The sequence below is a fragment of the Mus musculus genome, chromosome 2 (assembly GCF_000001635.26).
Source record: "Mus musculus strain C57BL/6J chromosome 2, GRCm38.p6 C57BL/6J".
Lineage (NCBI taxonomy): Eukaryota > Metazoa > Chordata > Mammalia > Rodentia > Muridae > Mus > Mus musculus.
The window spans coordinates 6664201-6683498 of NC_000068.7; the positions used below are offsets into that span (position 1 = coordinate 6664201).

General features: G+C 40.1%; 1 protein-coding gene across 53 annotated transcripts in view; it reads right to left on the reverse strand.

Moving 5' to 3' along the window:
- Celf2 (CUGBP, Elav-like family member 2) overlaps positions 1–19298 on the reverse strand; it is an 856648-nt gene that overhangs the window by 124507 nt on the left and 712843 nt on the right. The window lies entirely within an intron of this gene.

Consider the following 19298-nt stretch of genomic DNA (forward strand, 5'->3'; position numbering starts at 1 on the left):
CAGAGAGAAATGAAAAGGTTTTAGAAATTTCTTTGAAGGCTTTGCTTAGATATAATGGAGACTGTGGTGAACAAATAATCTACTTAAAAGGATGCACAATTTAAAGATAATAAAGCACACGAGAGCAGTAATAACAACACCTCACACATTTACACAGTGCTTTCATCCTAAACCACGTTTATTAGCTTCACCCACATTGGAGATCAATCCATTCCTCTGTGCTGACAGCCTGGGATACAACTATTAGAAATGAAGGAGGCGGTAGGAGACAGAGGGAAGGTGCTACTGGAACTTGGACCATAGCAACTTCAATAAAGAGAAGTACTTACTCAGAGTAACATTGGCATACTTATATTATGTATAATTTTCTTACAGTAGCTCTAGAATGTTACATTTATAAAACATATTCTAAGCTTAAAAGTTTAGGAACTAGATAGACAGAAAGGCTCTTAAAGGCTGGGATAGTATTCTTTCATCTCTGCCATGGAGTGCATAAAGCCAAGTTCTGTACACTCAGTCCCTGTTTGTAAAAAAAGTAGATAATTTTAACCATTTTAAAATTAAATTGAGCTAGTCATGTTAGTGCATGCCTTTAATCCTAGCACTCAGGTGCAAAGGCAGGAAGATCTCTTAGTTCTAGGCTAGACTGGTCTACAAAGCCAGTTTTAGGATAGCCTCAGCTATACAGAGAAATCATGTCTTGAAAACCAAAACCCACAACTAAAACCACTTAGCAATATGAATGAGTAAGTACCCAAACAGATGCAAGTGAAATCTGGTTCATGCAGTAAATAATGGCCGTGGAACATCTTGTATTGTTAATTTCTAAGAGCTGATCGAAACCAGGCCCAAATCCCTCCAGTGCAGTTCGGCAGACACCTCTTTGAAACCAGTGTTCTCTACCATTCTGTGATCATTACTTCAGGGACCTGAAGGCTTGCCTTTCCCTTTTACCAACTTAAAGATATTAGTTAACATTAATATAAAGATTCTCAGCATAATCAGTGTGGGAAGAAGTAATATACAAACACTTTACAAATTGCCAGCTAAGGTTACACAGTGAGACCCTGTCTCAAAACAAAACAAAACATCCCCAAAAAACGAACAAGCCAGCCCCAAACCCTTTACTAAGTTATCTAATTAATTAGTTAATCATATGCTCACCACAGCAAAAGGGACAACTTGGCAGGAGTCAAGTGTCTTTCTACCACATAATCTCGGAGACCCAATAAACTCCCGTTGTCAGGTTTGGCTGTATGCATCTTACCCAGTGAGTCATCTTGTCCCATCTTTACAAATTTAAAGAAAAAAGATTCTATCTTTGATCTGGGCTGTCTAGTAAGTTACAACCCAGAAGTGAACTTTTAGCCTTGATCCTATAGCCATGTCCTCCTGCAGCTCTCTCTGAGACAAACAATTAAGTTGTCCGAGCTGGGATGTAATGCCAGTCTCTTATTTTATAATTTCAGTCCTAACTGGTACCTGGCTATTCCATGATCCCTATCATATATGTTATGCTGAACTAAATTATGGGAAGTAAAACTTCCTACCACTCCTAAAGGTCTATAAAGGTCAGTGTTTTTGTTTGTGTGTGTGCTGGGATTGGTCTGAAACTTCTCAAGGTCTCTGGTCTGGAGATTAAATGTGGTCTCTGAAGGGGCTCCTCCAGCCTCTCTCCATCCCCCTCTCAGGGTCTCTTTCTCTCAATCTCTCTCTCATTCTCACTTTGAAAGAAGTTTCTCTTCAGACTTTAGTGGAAAGTCTCTCCCCCCTTCTCCCCTCTAAAGTCCTGCCATGTTTAGATATAGCCATATATCGTACGTTGCTGCCTAATGATGGCCTTGGTGACTTTACATTATAATAAACCTCACTGAAGGCCTTTGTGAATTAACTGCAAGCCAGCTAAGGCTACACAGTGAGTCTGTCTCAAAAACAACAATCAATGAGCAAATAATCCCAACAAAAAAACAAAATTCAGGGGTAAAAATAAATTTAGGCCCAAGAATATCCAGATTAGTCTAGAGACTAGAGAAAAGACAGGGAATTAAAGATTAAGAACTAAGCAGAAGTAGCATCAAACACAGAGGACATAAATCTCCTTTCACACTGAGCCCAGTTGAAGAGTCCTGATCCAACAATGCAGTCATCTCAAGATTAAAGATTCTGTCAAGATCACTGCCACTCCCGCCTCATTGGGAAGCACCGAGGCCCACACACCGCACTGGCAACCTTGAGGAAGGAGGCGTGTGACTGTTCTAGCCACTTCAACGTGAATTTGACTGATGCTTCCATCATGAACAAATGTCTTTTGGTGAACAGAAGGTAGGTGAGGTGTGTTTTCCCTTTTTAAAATGTTTCTCAGAAAGGGAAAGTTTGAAGATGACATTTGAGCAGTCATGGGAAACTAGGCACAGAAGAGAAAGGCATTAACCAAGGTAAGTGGCTGATATGCAGAAGAGAAAATGCAAACCCACCCAAATCTCCTGATCTCTCTAAGGCCGCCATGCACTCTACCTGAGCCATCACTATGGTGAAATCTCGGACAGACCACTACTTACCCTTTCATATATACACGGCTTGCCAACTCCGTTACTGCACATTCATTTAGACAGACACTCTTTATATTATACTAAGTTAAGCTCTGGCTTTACTCCAATGCCAGAGAAGAATATCCTGAAGACCTGGGTAAAACACTTTTGCTATTTGCTCATTTGCTGAACCCAGCAGCTCAGCTTCATCTTAGCGAGCAGATTTGGAGCTTTTCATATAAATTAAAAGCCATCCTACTTGCTCCAAAGTGGATACAGTTTCTTACCATAGTTCATTAATGGTCTAGATGACCTCTCTGTCCCTAATCACATCCTCAGTAGGGAAGACTGTCACAATGAACAAATCTTACTAGTGTGGGAGAGCTGTCATGGGACTGCCAATAAAACTAGAATTATTAGCCTGTATTTTCTTTTCGTTTCACTGTCTGGTTCCTGGATTACTGAGGAGAAAATACATTTCTTTCTCTGTGTCACTGTTCCTTTGTAGTTACCTCCATTTCCATGAAGGAAAACTTATCAAGCAAGTTTTTTGAAAATATACAACTTTTCATTTTGCTAAAAGTGACTTTTCACTTTTCACAAATGAAAATGATTGTCTTAAAATTTGCATCGCAAATATAGACATCCGTTTTTAAAGAGTTACCATAGATGCAGCATTTAGTAGGATGAAGCATTAGTCTCTCCCAGTGGGATTTTGATTTGCATATTCCCAGAATTAGAATGTATTTATAGATTGTTTTAGGGTAGTCTTTTAGTTTATCATAGACTTTCTACCAACCTATCTCTTAATCATTAACTTAAAATTTTAATTTATCGATGGAGAATATCTCTAAAAGGGAAGAAAACATATCATCTTCTCTGATTTTTAAAAATATAATCACGGGAAAAAGGCAAGGAAGATTTCAGATAACCCATGACGGCTTAAGCAAGCATAAAACTGTCTTTCTTGCTGTCCCTAACCGAAAGTACAGCTGTTAAGGGAACCACCTGCTCTTAGATTTCCCCACACCAGCTGTAAGTCAGGTCTGGAATGTACTGAATTCATTTCCAGGTCAGATGTAGCACCATATGGCTTAGCCATCAGATCTAGAGACAAGCCTCTCTCCTTCTGCATGTTCTGCTTCAATACCAGTTTTTCAAGGTGGGTGGCTAAACACCTACAATACCCAGATGGTATCCATGGTCAGTGGCTGCAACATATATCAGAGGGGTTAGCTGTCTTCTGGCAGTGTTCATTACTGAAGCTCCTCGATCACAGGTACCAAGAAAAGCGTTGTTCCCCTGCAGAGAAGAGCGGTAAGCATCCCAGGGACTCTGAGGATAACTAAAATGAATACTGTGTGACTCGTGTGCTTCCACAAGTTCAAACCTGTCTATTTCTGCTTTATGCTGCTTTCCTTTTGTGCTTTATGTTTTTCTATTTTGCTCATGTGATACTATTTAATGAGCACATACACTTTATAATTTGTCTCACACATATCTACTCATTTAGGAGTTTCTGCCAGTGACAGCATTTCAGTCTGGACTTTTGGCAAAGTTCAAATGTAGAAAAACAAATACAAACACAATGCCCTGATTACCTTATAGCATTCCTTTTGTAACAACAATAATTAACTGAGTTAATAAAAGTCAGAACAGAAAAAACATTTAATCATCCTTCATGTGTCCATTATCAACAACTCCCTACTGCCTCCAGGGCTTTTGACATTCACAAAAACTGGTCCAATGGGAAAAATTTAGAGGTAATCCCAGAACCAAATATTGTACTCTCTATGTCGAATCTAATATTTTCACTACTGATTACTCTTCTGGTGATACTGTGCATATCTAGGGCGTGTGTGTGTGTGTGTGTGTGTGTGTGTGTGTGTGCACACATGTGTGTGTTAGTGTTAATATTTTGTGGTGTTTTTTTTTTTTAACAGACTACTGACAACTCACTAAGAATTAATTATGCTGTTAAACTTTTAAAGCTCTATCAATCAATAGAGAATGTAGAAGGGGACATAGTCATAAGTATGGAAGAGATGGGGGTATGTACACACATTGTATGAAGGCATCCTGTGTGCAGCTTCAAGAAGAAAACCTCAGGGTGTCAGGAGATAGTGAGGCAATACTATAGGACATTGAGAACCACAGTAAAGCACTTATTCCAACGTCACATCTGTCATCCCATCTATCTTCTCACAGGACTGTCAGGGGCAATTGGAGCCTTTATTGTCCATGTTCCAAGAAATGGGCAAGTCTAGCAACACAGTTGTATACGACTGGTTGGTAAAGCAATCTGTAATAAGTATTGTAACTATGAGATGTGACTGACTATACCATCATGTATCAGAAAGCTGAGAGTAGTAATTCCCAGACAAGCCCAGAACCACATAGTCTAAATAGGGTAGTCAGTGTCTATTATATTTTCAGTAACCGTTTCTGCTGTCATAAAGAGTTCCCTTGGGCATTTTTCCATCTTAATTGCTGAATAATTTGTGACATTGTTAATTTTTTTCTGTTTCCAAAGATAAAGACCTTAACAGACAGGCCAATGGAACATGCACGTGCATACAACAGGAACTCAAGTGCACACACATTCACACACATGCACACACACACACTTTTTCTCTGTCTTAAAAAAACTATTAAAAAACACCACTCAATTTTACTGAAAGAGTTTAATTTTAAATTATCAAGCACATTTATTCTGAAAGAAACCATCTGGGTTATTGCAAATCTTTTCAAACCACAGATGTTTCTCTAGAAAATTTGTACTTGGAAATTTTTGGTAATAATATTCACAGGGTGGGGAAAGTAGTACTTGTGTAGAGATAACCACTTTCTATCCTGGCTTGCTCTTATTCAGGCAGCAGTTATAGTCTTCAGTGTGAAAGGTAGCATCAACATAGCTCAAGAGGATGTTGCTAACAGATCAGATTTTAAAGTGAATTCTGCCCGTAAGGAAAGTGACAAGCAGCTTGTTAAGAAAATCGCCCCTGGGATGTTTAAGCTATGGCCCTGGAGAGGGTTACCTCTCTGAGCTCATGCTCTGCAGGTGCTGGGTTATTCTAGAAGACCCAGTTCTTTAAGCCCTTGACTCTAAAATATGGAGAATATGGTAGATATTTTTAAAAATTTAATGTGTGTCTATATTTAAAGAATCCAAGTACAAAGACAGGAGGTTAATGACTTGGATTTTTTTTTTTTTAAATTCCGGAAATAGTAACTTACTAGGGGCAGTAAGAAATCTCAGGTAACATGCTAGTAACATCTACTTCATTGGCTGGGGCCCATCCCATGTGCTGTTGGTACTAAGAAGGCAGGCCTCGTAATTTCTCTTGCAGTCACCAGCCTGACCCAAAGACAAACTCTCTTTTAAAGTGCTCTTTAAATGCAAAAAGTGGCTTATTTGCAATGTCCATTTTTAAACATTTTTTTAATATGGAAGATTGTGCTACCTTTAAAAAATTATAGATAACCATGCAAGTAGAGGAGCAAGAAGAGAAGGTGATTGAAAACAAATATTTCTGATCTGAAGCTGACTGTGTTGTGCACTAGTTAGGAATCTGCCATCAACAAACTCAAGAGGTTTATCCATGTCTCTAAGGTTATTCAACAACATAGCCATAGGAAATCTAGTTTGTTTTCTAAATCGAAGCAAATGCAGATTTAAAAACAGCTACAGAATGAGCATTTAATGATTGAAGCCTGTATGTGTGACCTCCCCCTGTCCCAAAGTAATAGTCCTGGCAGAGAAATTCAATTCAAGGTATACTGGCATTCCAAATGTCAATAGTTATCACATGAATTAAAATTTTCTTTACAAGCTACCTTTGAATTCTGAGGGGCTGCAAAATCAGGCCCAGGAAGGCCAAATCAGGAAGCCTCATATAGTTTTCTAATTATAAATGTGGTGGGGTGTTGTTGTTGCTTGTATCTGCATTTATGAACAAATCAGACGACTCTTTATTGGAGTAGGGTTTCAACTGGATCTTGAATGCAAGCTAGTTTAAGCCAAAAGAGGACATACTCTATACACACAATTTCTCTTGTAATCTATTTTCTCCCCAAATTTTAGCTACTATGCAGAGAATATATTTTTTAGAGTCAGAAGGTTGTTGATATAAGATGATTTTAAACTCAATAAATTTCCCATATACTGTAGTTTTACCTATCAATTTCTAGCTCTCTCCTGGTCAAGACCATGTATTTGCACTTTTTATAAAGGAGTTACAGGCTTCAAAAAAAAAAAAAAATTCTGATTAATTTTTTTTTTCCATTTTTTATTAGGTATTTAGCTCATTTACATTTCCAATGCTATACCAAAAGTCCCCCATATCCACCCACCCCCACTCCCCTGCCCACCCACTCCCCCTTTTTGGCCCTGGTGTTCCCCTGTACTGGGGCATATAAAGTTTCCAAGTCCAATGGGCCTCTCTTTCCAGTGATGGCCGACTAGGCCATCTTTTGATATATATGCAGCTAGAGTCAAGAGCTCCGGGGTACTGGTTAGTTCATAATGTTGTTCCACCTATAGGGTTGCAGATCCCTTTAGCTCCTTGGCTACTTTCTCTAGCTCCTCCATTGGGAGCCCTATGATCCATCCATTAGCTGACTGTGAGCATCCACTTCTGTGTTTGCTAGGCCCCGGCATAGTCTCACAAGAGACAGCTATCTGATTAATTTTTAAAAGCAATGTTAGGATTGATCTTAAATAAAGCAAAACAACAAACAAGGCAAAACAAACAAACAAACACAAGGCAAAACCAAGTGTGTTGTTCAATGGTCTAGAATGTAACTATACATTTAATGTTTTGAGGTTAAAAAACGACAAAGCACTATTTTTAGAAAGTCCAGAGATGCTCAAGGAGGCTCTTAGGACCACTGAAGAGTCAAAAGGGCAGCTCTTCCTTCAGCCACATCTTCCTATCAAGGAGACTCGCCCTTGCCAATGAAGACATATCAGATGTACCCTTACTAGCTTGTGCCATGGGGATAAGTGCTCTGTGTGTTCATTCATTCTACTGTGTTTTTTTTTTCAATTTTTTTATTAGATATTTTCTTCATTCACATTTCAAATGCTATCCTGAAAGTCCCTTATACCCCCCCCCAGCCCTGCTCCCCTACCCACCCACTTCCACTTCTTGGCCCTGGCGTTCCCCTGTACTGGGGCATATAAAGTTTGCAAGACCAAGGGGCCTCTCTTCCCAATGATGGCTGACTAGGACATCTTCTGCTACAAATGCAGCTAGAGACACGAGCTCTGGGCGTGTACTGGTTAGTTCATACTGTTGTTCCACCTATAGGGTTGCAGACCCCTTCAGCTCCTTGGGTACTTTCTCTAGCTCCTCCACTTGGGGGCCCTGTGATCCATCCAATAGATGACTGTGAGCATTCACTTCTGTATTTGCCAGGCACTGGCATAGCCTCACAAGAGACAGCTATATCTAGGTCCTTTCAGGAAAATCTTGCTGGCATGTGCAATAGTGTCTGCGTTTGATAGCTGAATATGGGATGGATCTACTGTATTCTTAACATGAGGTTTGCTTATGAAAAATGTGAAATATAGTTTTAAAAGTGATACTATTAATTTCACAAGCTAATACTTAAAACTTGGCCCCATATCTTCTAAACATATTCCTGTGCTCTTGGTTATGCTTTAATTCCTGTGGCTTCTCTGTGCCTAGATGGGGAGCTGGGGGCTGCAGTGACATGAGCACAAAGACAGGCATAGCAGGTATGATATGTGCAAATAAAGCAAAGTTCATCTAGCTAACCAGAAAAGCCACAGGAAATTAGAGGGTGTCTTTGTATACCCTCTCTTTCTTATTACTTCTAACCTCCAAAGTAAGGAAAAGAAAACTAGAGAAAACAGAGGCAGTGTTACATTCTGTGGTCTTTATGTCCTTTTCTGTACCATCACACAGTTTTAAAAGCTGACTCTTCGAGCCTAGTCTTCCAGCTCCTCCATTTTACAGATAGCTTTCAATCACCTACTTAAAACTCCAGGTATGGTAGCACATACCTATAATTTCAGATCAGGGAGGCCAGACAAGGCTACATAGCAAAATTCTGTTCCCAATCAAAAACAAACAAACAAACGAAGAAAAGACTCAGGGAAACTTCCTGAGAATTGCTGGCAGAGGAGTGTCCTTCCAAGGCACTGCCTATCATACACAGCCCAGGAAGACCGCCTCCAAACCACTTGATTGGTTTTACATTATTTTCAAAGATCCAAGAGGTGTTTGAGCCTCCTTTTGTATCACCTATGTCCTTTTATAACCCCAAATTTAACTTGTTTTACATGTCTCTAAGTCACCCAAAACACCCCTTTCCTTTTAAAAAGTGTTTCTAAAACAGCAGGAACCCTAAAAAAACAAACAACAACAACAATAACAACAACAAAGCCCCATCCTGTATGAATCAATTTTTAATGAAGCCTTAGCCAATTAGCTTAGGTTTATAGAGTTTGATATAATTGGCAATTGTTTTTTTGTTTTTTGTTTTGTTTGTTTTCAAGACAGGGTTTCTCTGTATAGCCCTGGCTGTCCTGGAACTTACTTTGTAGACCAGGCTGGCCTCAAACTCAGAAATCTACCTGCCTCTGCCTCCCAAGTGCTGGCATTAAAGGTGTGCGTCACCACTGCCTGGCCCATAATTGGCATCTTGATATACAAAGTACTACCTAGAAAGATAGTCTACTTGTTTTTAGAACTTTTATCATGTGGGCACCACTATCTGAATTACCAAATGCCATATTTGTTCCTCTGGTCGCCTGGGGTCAGGCCCCAGTGCTTTCCAACAACTTTCAATTACTCCAGACAGAACCACACCACATAGTAAATTAGATGGAGTGTCTCAGCTAATCTGGGAAAGGAACAAGTGCTGACCACACCCAGCTAAGTGGCATCCTATCACTCCTTCAGACTCCTCCTGAGAAGGCACTTCTACTCACCGTCAGGAGAGCCAGGCGAAGCCAGCTTCTCCCTTAGCTTCCCTGGGAGGGGTCATCCTCTCTAAGTCTCATAGCACTCTGAAGAAAGCCTTGCTGTTTTGAATCTTGTGCCAGGAAAAAGCTCAGATTTTTGTTGTTGTTTGTTTTTTTCTGTGTTTGTTGTTACTAAAAAAACAAACACATTAAATGTGTATTTTCTAGACTTCTGGCAAAGAGTCCTGAGGCCTGAGGTGTGTGTTATCCCTTCCTAAGCTATCACTTTCTAAATTCCAAGTATGACTCTCAACTGAAGAAATGACAAGAACCTATGCTGTCCTCTTCTGGGTTCTCTGGAATAATCCTTTAAAGTATCTGATATTTGTAGAAGTATCTGAAAAAATGTTGAAGTCATCTTTGCCCCCCTCGTGGAGCAAGTGCTACAATTAGCTGTTTCTTTAAACACTTTTGCCCCAGTTCCCAGTAATAGAAATGTAAGCTCACTGCTGAGCTTATGAGTGCTTGTTCAGACCTCACAGGGGACAGTGCCAATGAAGAAAGCAGGTTCTTCTGTAACAGAAAATGCTGTTTGTCCTTTGGAATAAAAGATAATAAGCAAACAGAAAATCTGATTACATTTTCTATTCGGGGAGGGGAGGGGAGGGGAGGGGAGGGGAGGGGAGGGGAGGGGAGAGGAGAGGAGAGGAGAGGAGAGGAGAGGAGAGGAGAGGAGAGGAGAGGAGAGGAGAGGAGAGGAGAGGAGAGGAGAGAAATTTAAGGTAAAAGCTAACAAGTCAGTAAGGAAAGTCACACTGAATGGCTTCCCTAAGGTGACAGCGGTTACTATCCCAAGGTACTGTCCAGTCACTTTCCCATGTCATCCTGGTGAGGTAGACCAGATGCCAGTAGGAACAGCAGTAATTGGTCTTCTGTAAAGAGGAAGTGAGCCGAGGTATCTTAACACCGATCAAGGAAGACAATACAGCATTGAATGCTATGTATGGTAGTTTTGTCTTAAATTCAACTAAAGAGGATCTAGCTTCTAAAGTAGTGAGATAGCTCATTAAAACAAAGTTTCTAATATAAAATCATTTTATAATATAAATTGTCTGGAGGAGAGAATGGCATTTTTATTGAATTCCAGTGGCAGAGAGACTAGGTTTAACTGCTATCCATTTCCACACAAACCTCAACTTCAGCACACTGGATTATTAGACGCTTGTAGGTCAGGCCATTTTCTTCAATCTTGTGGTTTTGTTTAGTTGGTATATTAACTCCATTCACAAGAACACAGGCCCTCTAATGCTAGTCTGGCTAAACTACAACCTAGCCTCATGCCTAGTCTGCACCAGTTGCAACAGTGCTCTTTTATTATCATGTTCAATGGGTGACTTCTTGGATACTGGTGTCTGAGCTCTGCAAGGGGGACTTGTAATACAAACAGAACAATGCTGGTTTTGATTTTAAGGATCTGCTACCCTTTCTTCCACACTTTGGCCTTTATATAATAAAACAAAGACAGAAATCCTTTGGCTATGGAAACCATGTTAACTGAAGTAAAGACTGTACTTACTGCAGACTTTCTGAACCCTTGAGTTAATATTTGCAAACACTATTATAATAGTTTCCACCCCATTCCAAAGAATTAAGTAAGCCATTTAAAATGGTGGAAATCAGGTAAGAAATACATTTAGGAGCCATGTGGAAAATTTCCTTTAATTTTCATGGTTGATGTGACAGTTTTCTAAGTACTACTTGTTATTTCTCTATTTCATTCATGATCTTTCCAGCAAATCTCATGTATTATATGACATCCTGTGCTCTAACTACCCACATTCCCTGATTAAAAGAGGCTACCAGATATCCTGTTGTCAGACTCATAGGTTTGGGAAATTATTCAAGATGGCAAAATGGTGTTCCTGGGACACTACAAGGCAAGCAAATCAAGAAAACAAGCTACTCTTCTTTAGCCTGTGAATTAGATACGGATGTCTGCATCTAATTGTGGCATCAGCAAATAGAATCTTGATGTTACTCAGGTTTGGTCATAATGCCCACCACCACTAGATAACACATCTGGTATATCAGCAAAGACACCTATTTCCAGAAAGGCACCCCAATTAGGACAATTACTTTAATTGACATGTCTCACAGTGTTCTCAGGTGGGAAGCTAGCATGAAGGTACTGGGAACCAAACCTTGGTCCTCTGCAAGAACTGTAAGTGCTTCTAACTTCTGAGCCATCTCTCCAGATCCTAGGGAGCATATCTCATGGTAAATAATGGTGGCAGAGAAACTATCAATCTCACTGATACCTATGACTAAGCCTGAGAAATCTCTAGATGGTTTTCCTGCCTGCTTTCTTCCTCTAATAAGGACTAAATTGCTCAAGATAACTTTTAAATTGTGCTTTTAGTAGGAATTAAGAATTATTAACAATTTCACTTTTTGAGTGTTACAGATACTATCTCCCTCCATGGCAAGCTCCAAAGATACATACTACCACCACATGCCTATATTATGCTCTGGATCCTAGACATCACAGTCCCTTAGATCAACCTCTGTCTCAGATACTCAGACTGCTGCTTGTCCCTCATCATTCCTCTGGTCAGCTAGAAGCAACTGAGAGGCACTCCCAAACCCCAAGGGTGACTTCTGAGAGTGGGGAGTTAGGAACCCTGAGGAATTAGATTACTCAGTAGGGAGGCAGACAGGGAGAGGGTCTAGGCAATAAAGGTGGTGAACTTCCAAGATGGCTGGCTTCTTCCTCACTGTCCTAACTTGAGACAAAAACCAATTCAGCTAAAAACAAAGGCCTGTAGGCTTTTGTCTTCCATTAGTAGGCCCTCTGCTAGTGGACGGGCTCAGCTAGTTCAAGGCCTGATCAGGGCATGTTATGCAATAATTGTGGGCCAATCAACCATTGTAGATTCCTTCAAACAGACCAACTCAAAACTAGGGGAAGAAAACTATTTAGAGACTTTAAAAAAACAAAACAAAACAAAACAAAACAAAACAAAACTAACCAACCAACCAAACAAACAACCAACCAACCAAACAACAAACCATAAAAAACTCCAGCGTTTGAGAAGAGATGGGTTTTCATGTTCCCTAGTCTACCCTCTGGTTTGAAGATCCTTTTTTCTATGTATCTGCTGCATGTATGCACTCCATTATCCACAACAAATGCCTTTCCTCAAGGTATTTTTCTGTTGGCTCCTGATTGTGGTGTTCCAGATCTGTCTACTGCTACCTGTCCCACTTGAGACTTTTCTTCCCTTTAAAATTCTTTAATTGGGAGAGAAAATGAACCCAATCAAGACCCCTAGACTGTATCAGATACTTGTCCCTTCTTTGGGTCTCAGTGTGATGGCACGTTTGACAAATTGCCTCTTTAAGCCTCTCATTCTTTTTTTGTAGTGTAGGGTTAATAATAGGATTAAAAACAGAGGAAATACATGAAAAGTTCTTCTTGGATGTTAGAGATTATTATCTATGTTTAATTTATCAGGTTTCTCTCAGAAGCCTTAATCACAAGCAGACTCTAAGCAGGTTCCCCTTTGAGGCAGGTAGGGGTAAGCTACTGTATTCCAGTATTCCTTTCTTTTAACAAAGGACACTGGACTAAGGAAAGGCAGCACTGACAGGCTCACCACATGTGAAGCTGCCTCAGTGAGTCTCTGGATTGGAGGAGGGATACGGGACCTCTTTTAAAGTGATGAGCACAAACGCTTTAGTAGGGTTTGGGATTGCTCGCCTTGACTGGCTTTTGACTGAATCACTCAGAACCATCCATGTTCAACCATCTGCATGGCTTTGACTACTCTGAGCATCCATTTATACAGCCTCTAAACAGAAAATCAATTTTAATGGAATCATTTTAGTTGACTTTTTGTATTTAAGGTACACCAAATTTTTCCCAGTTGTACATTCTATGGTGTGCTTCTATGTGCCACACATTCCCTTAAACAGTTCATTTGATCAACCTGTCTGTTTCTATAGCAACACCATGCAGTTCTCATTTCAATTGCTCTGTAGTACAGCTTTAAGTCAGGGATGGTGATACCTACATAAATTCTTTTTTTTTTAATTAGGTATTTTCTTCATTTACATTTCAAATGCTATCCCAAAAAGTCCCCCAGACCCTCCCCCCCTTTCCTCCCCCCCACACTCCCACTTCTTGGCCCTGGCATTCCCCCGTACTGAGGCATATAAAGTTTGCAAGACCAAGGGGCCTGTCTTCCCAATGATGGCTGACTAGGCACCTAGAGACACGAGCTCCCAGAAGTTCTTTTATTGTACAGGATTATTTCAGCTATCCTGGGTTTTTTTTTTTTCCATATGAAGTTGAGAATTGTTCTTTCAAGGATTGTAAAAGAGAGGCTCCGTCCAGCAGGCAATAGAAATAGTTACAGAGATCCACAGCCAAACATTAGATGCAGTCAGGGAAGTATTGAGGAAGAGTTGGGAGAAAGACTGAGAGACTGAAGAGGTCAGGGACTCCACAGAAAGACCAACAGAGGAAAAAACCTGGACCCTTGGGGGGCTCCCAGAGACTAAACCATCAACCAAAGAACAACCATGGGCTTGACCCTGAACATATGCAGCAGAAGTGCAGCGTGGTCTTCATGTGGGTCCCCAACACTGGAATTGGGGCTGTCCCTGAATCTGTTGCCTGTGTGTGGATCCTGTTCCCCTAGCTGGGCTGCCTTGTCTGGTTCAGTGGGAGAAGATGTACCTAGTCCTGAAGTGATGTGATGTGCCTGGTGGGTAGGGGTTCACAACCCAGGGGGTACTCCCCATTTGCAGAGGAGGAGGGGGTATGGAGGAGAATCTGTGTGAGGGGTTACTGGGAGGAGAAGGGGGTGATATTGGGATGTAAAGTGAATAAATAAATAAATAAAAATAAAAGGATGCCTCCAAGAACTTCTTAAAACAAACAAACAAATAAGCAAGCAAGCAAACACTTGGTTGAAACCAAGCCTGCTGCTATCAATGAGGACAACCGAGTGCCAAGTCTTGAAACCTAGTTTTGTTGCTTTACTGTAAGTCGATGACACAGAAAGAAAAAGGCAGCCATCCTAGGCTTTGCATGGAGATGCAGTTTCCTGGGTTCCAAGGACAGAAAGGGAGGAGGACAGTGTGGAGTACATGGAAAGGTGTTCCCAGATCTGGACTTTATTCTCAAGTTTCTCATCAAATATGAAATGCACTGTGACAGCCCCTTACTTGCCTGGTAAACTTCTGCTTCTTGCTGCAACTCTATGATAAGTTAATTTCCATGTTACCTTAATGATCACCACAGCTCTGTGAGATTCCATGGCTCCTACTTATGGCATAGTATGCTGCCAGGTATGGTATCTCAACACTAGGTTTTTAAATTTTCAACTAAGTTTTTTAAAAAGTATAGGGATATTGCCTACATGCATGTCTATACACCATGTACATGCCTTGGTGTCAGCAGAGACCAGAAAAAGGCATTGTTTCCCCTTGGACCAAAGATAAAAATGGTTGTTGAGCTGCCATGTGGATGCTGCAGATAGAACCCAGGTCCTTTGCAAGATTACTCAATGATCCTAACTACCGAGCCAACTCTCCAACCCCAAGACCGTAGTTTTAGAATTAAATGTTCATTTAAAGACCTACCCCCATCTGGTCAACCTACAACATTATAATTTTCTTTTGTGGTTTATATTCTATAAGCCTGTCCAAACTGAGCCACAAGCAGTAAGTACTGTCCATGCAACATCCCACTTTCTGAGAATGGACTGGGTATAATTTTCCAATTTCTGATCCAAGGCAGTGTTGTTTAGCTGTCAGGCAGAATGCATACATTTTGTTTGACCATTTAGTCACCTAATGATCATTGCTAAATCCTGACTCTGGACTTAGAACAAAGGAAACAGAGATAGGTTCTTTTCTTCCTTTTAATACATCATTTAGGAGCACCATGAAGACCACCCAGGTGATGGCATTTCTGAAAGTGGAAGGTGTAATGTTGACAGTGATTCCATCTTCTGCTCTAACCATTCCTCTCAGTTGTTTTGGGATTCATACTTTTACTTTATAGCTTAGATTGACAGTAAAACAAAATTTCCTAGTAATAAACTGCACTATGATTTGCCTTCGAAATGACCTAAACTACACTGTAATCAACCTGTGATGACAAGCTTTGATAAATGTCTATACAGTGAGAATGCCATTGCTGAGCGAGCCATGAGAGAGCTGTGAAAGAGGAAAATAACCCCCAGATTACATGCTTGGGGCAAAGTGACAAACATTAGCCACACTGTGGTTTTGAACAAGCAATCTTTCTGATTTCCCTGTGATCAACTTCTAATGTTGGAGTAAAGAAATAAGTAGATCTTAGGAACAGCCATCTAATTTAATCGTCATTTCCAATAAAAGAAATAGAAGCATAAAGAGGTCTTATCTTAAGAGCATACACACTGGTTACTGACAAAGCCTAGCCAAGCAGGCAGATTTACACTTCTCAGAGGTTGCAACTTCTTCATTTTTCTTCACCTAAGTGGACACATGCTAAGTATGGCCTTCCATTTTTCAGAAGATCAAATACGATGCAATGATCTTGGATAGAGGAAGAATATAAGGTTCCTGTCCTTCGACCCCACTAACCTGCAGTTAACTTCTCATTCATTAGCAGGCAAAAAGTGATTTGTATTCTATGAAAGAGAATCTCTCCCTAGAATACCTCAGAAAGGGAAAAATGTCCTTGATTTCATGGTTTCCAAAACTTTTTAATGCCGTGAACTGAGTGCCAGAGCCACTGAGACCATGAGAGGAAGAGTATGCCACCTATCAACTTTCCCATACTGCATGCATGTCCAAGTAGAATTTGATCTAAAAGTTTTCATTTTTTTGCTATCATAGCCAATAACACTTATTCTCCTATTAAACTTTTTTAAAAAGGGAAAATAAACATCTCATGGGCTTCCAGTTCTTCCTCAGATGACTACATGTAGATGAATTCCCATGCACTTTAGCCTTTTTGTATTTCAGGGTCATTGCTTTTATAGATTTTACTCCAACCACACATTATTATGGGGCATGAAAAAGCTTGTTATAAAACAACAACAACAACAACAACAACAACAACAACAACAATAACAACAAAACATGCCAAGAGCAGAAAAGCTGTAGGTAGGAAAGATTTATTTGCATAGAAAAGCCAAGGCTACTCTATTAACTTCTAATTGTGCAGGAGACAAATTATACTAACACTTCTTTGTGATCAAAAGAGATTTCTCCATGACCATGGGTCTCATAGTTCTAATTATATTTTATAACTAGACCATCAATATCTCAAGTGATTCAAGACAGTGTACATTCCAAACATCTTTTCCCAAAGTTCTGGGATACTTCAGATGTTAGTGACAGGAGCACTTATTTTAATCAATATACCTATCTAGGCTATTACTGAAGCTGGCTGGAAGTCCCTGAATAAATTCCAGTTTGTCAAAGAGCCTTTGCTCATGTAGCCTGGTGTAGCATTTGCTCATGTAGCACAGCACAGGGGGCCAAGCATTTAAATTTACTATGAAAGATTACTGAACAAATGCCCTACTCTAGCCAATAGACAAGCCATCTACACAAAAACTAAACAGAACAATGCTGGAGGTGACTAAGATTATAAACCAAATGGACTTAACAGATATTTACAGAGCATTTCACCCCAAATCAAAAGAACATATCTTCCTCTTTGCACCTCATAGAACTTTCTCCAAAATTAACTACATTCTCAGACTCAAAACAAGTCTCAACAGATACTAGAAAACTTCAATAATATCCTGCATCCTATCTAACCACCACGGATTAAAGCTAGGCATCAACACCAGAAACCACAGAAAGCTTACAAACTCATGAAGACTAGTGAGTGAAAAATAGGTCAAAACAGAAACTAGGAAAGAAATTAAGACTTTTGTGAACTGAATGAAACTGAATACACAACATACCCAAACTTATGGGACACAATGAAGGCAATTCTAAAGGCAACTTCACAGCACTGACTATAAACATATGTGTGTGTGTGTATACATACACATACACATACACATATACATATATATATATATACATACATACATACATACATATATATATATATATATATACATGTGTGTGTGTACACACAGAGCTCTCATACCAGTAATTTAACAGCACACCTGAAAGCTCTAGAACAAAAAGAAGAAATCATACCCAAAGGAATAGATGGCAAGAAACAATCAAACTCAAGGCTTAAATCAATAAAACACAAACAAAAATTACAAAGACTCAATGAAACAAGAGTTGGTCCTTTGAGAAAAGCCAATTAAGATCGACAAATCCTTATCCAAATTAACTAAGAGGCAGAGAGAGAAAACCAAATGAACAAAATCAGAAATGCAAAGGTGGAAATAACAGACATCAGGGAAGTACAGAGAATCAGAAGGACATACTTTACAAACCTTCACTCCACCAAACTGGAACATCTAAAAGAAGTGGACAATTTTATTCATACGTACCACCTACCAAATTTATATCAAGAACCGGTAAGCCCTTTAAACAGACCTGTAACCTCTAATGATGTAGAAGCAGATGCTGGCAAGGATGTGGAGAAAGAGGAACACTCCTCCATTGTTGGTGGGATTGCAAGCTTGTACAACCACTCTGGAAATCAGTCTGGCGGTTCCTCAGAAAATGGGACATAGTACTACCAGAAGATCCAACAATACCTCTTCTGGGCATATACCCAGAAGATGCCCCAACCGGTAAGAAGGACACATGCTCCACTATGTTCATAGCAGCCTTATTTATAATAGCCAGAAGCTGGAAAGAACCCAGATGCCCCTCAACAGAGGAATGGATACAGAAAATGTGGTACATTTACACAATGGAGTACTACTCAGCTATTAAAAAGAATGAATTTATGAAATTCCTAGCCAAATGGATGGACCTGGAGGGCATCATCCTGAGTGAGGTAACCCAATCACAAAGGAACTTTCAAAATATGTACTCACTGATAAGTGGATATTAGCCCAGAAACTTAGGATACCCAAGATATAAGATACAATTTGCTAAACACATTAAACCCAAGAGAACGAAGACCAAAGTGTGGACACTTTGCCCCTTCTTAGAATAGGAAACAAAACACCCATGGAAGGAGTTACAGAGACAAAATTTGGAAGTGTGACGAAAGGATGGACCATCTAGTGATTGCCATATCCAGAGATCCATCCCATGATCAGCTTCCAAACGCTGACACCATTGCATACACTAGCAAGATTTTGCTGAAAGGACCCAGATATAGCTGTTTCTTCTGAGACTATGCCAGGGCCTAGCAAACACAGAAGTGGATGCTCACAGTCAGCTATTGAATGGACCACAGGGCCCCCAATGGAGGAACTAGAGAAAGCACCCAAGGAACTAAAGGGATCTGCAACCCTATAGGTGGAACAACATTATGAACTAACCAGTACCCCGGAGCCCTTGTCTCTAGCTGCATATGTATCAAAAGATGGCCTAGTCGGCCATCACTGCAAAGAGAGGCCCATTGGACTTGCAAACTTTATATGCCCCAATACAGGGGAACGCCAGGGCCAAAAAGGGGGAGTGGGTGGGTAGGGGAGTGGGGGTGAGTGGGTATGGGGGACTTTTGGTATAGCATTGGAAATGTAAATGAGCTAAATACCTAATAAAAAATGGAAAAAACAAAACAAAACAAAACAAAAAACCCAGTAATTTAAAAAAATACCCTATACAAAAAAAAGCCCAGGACCAGGTACTTTTAGCCCAGAATTCTACCAGAAGAATTTCAAAGGAGACTTATTGTGAAT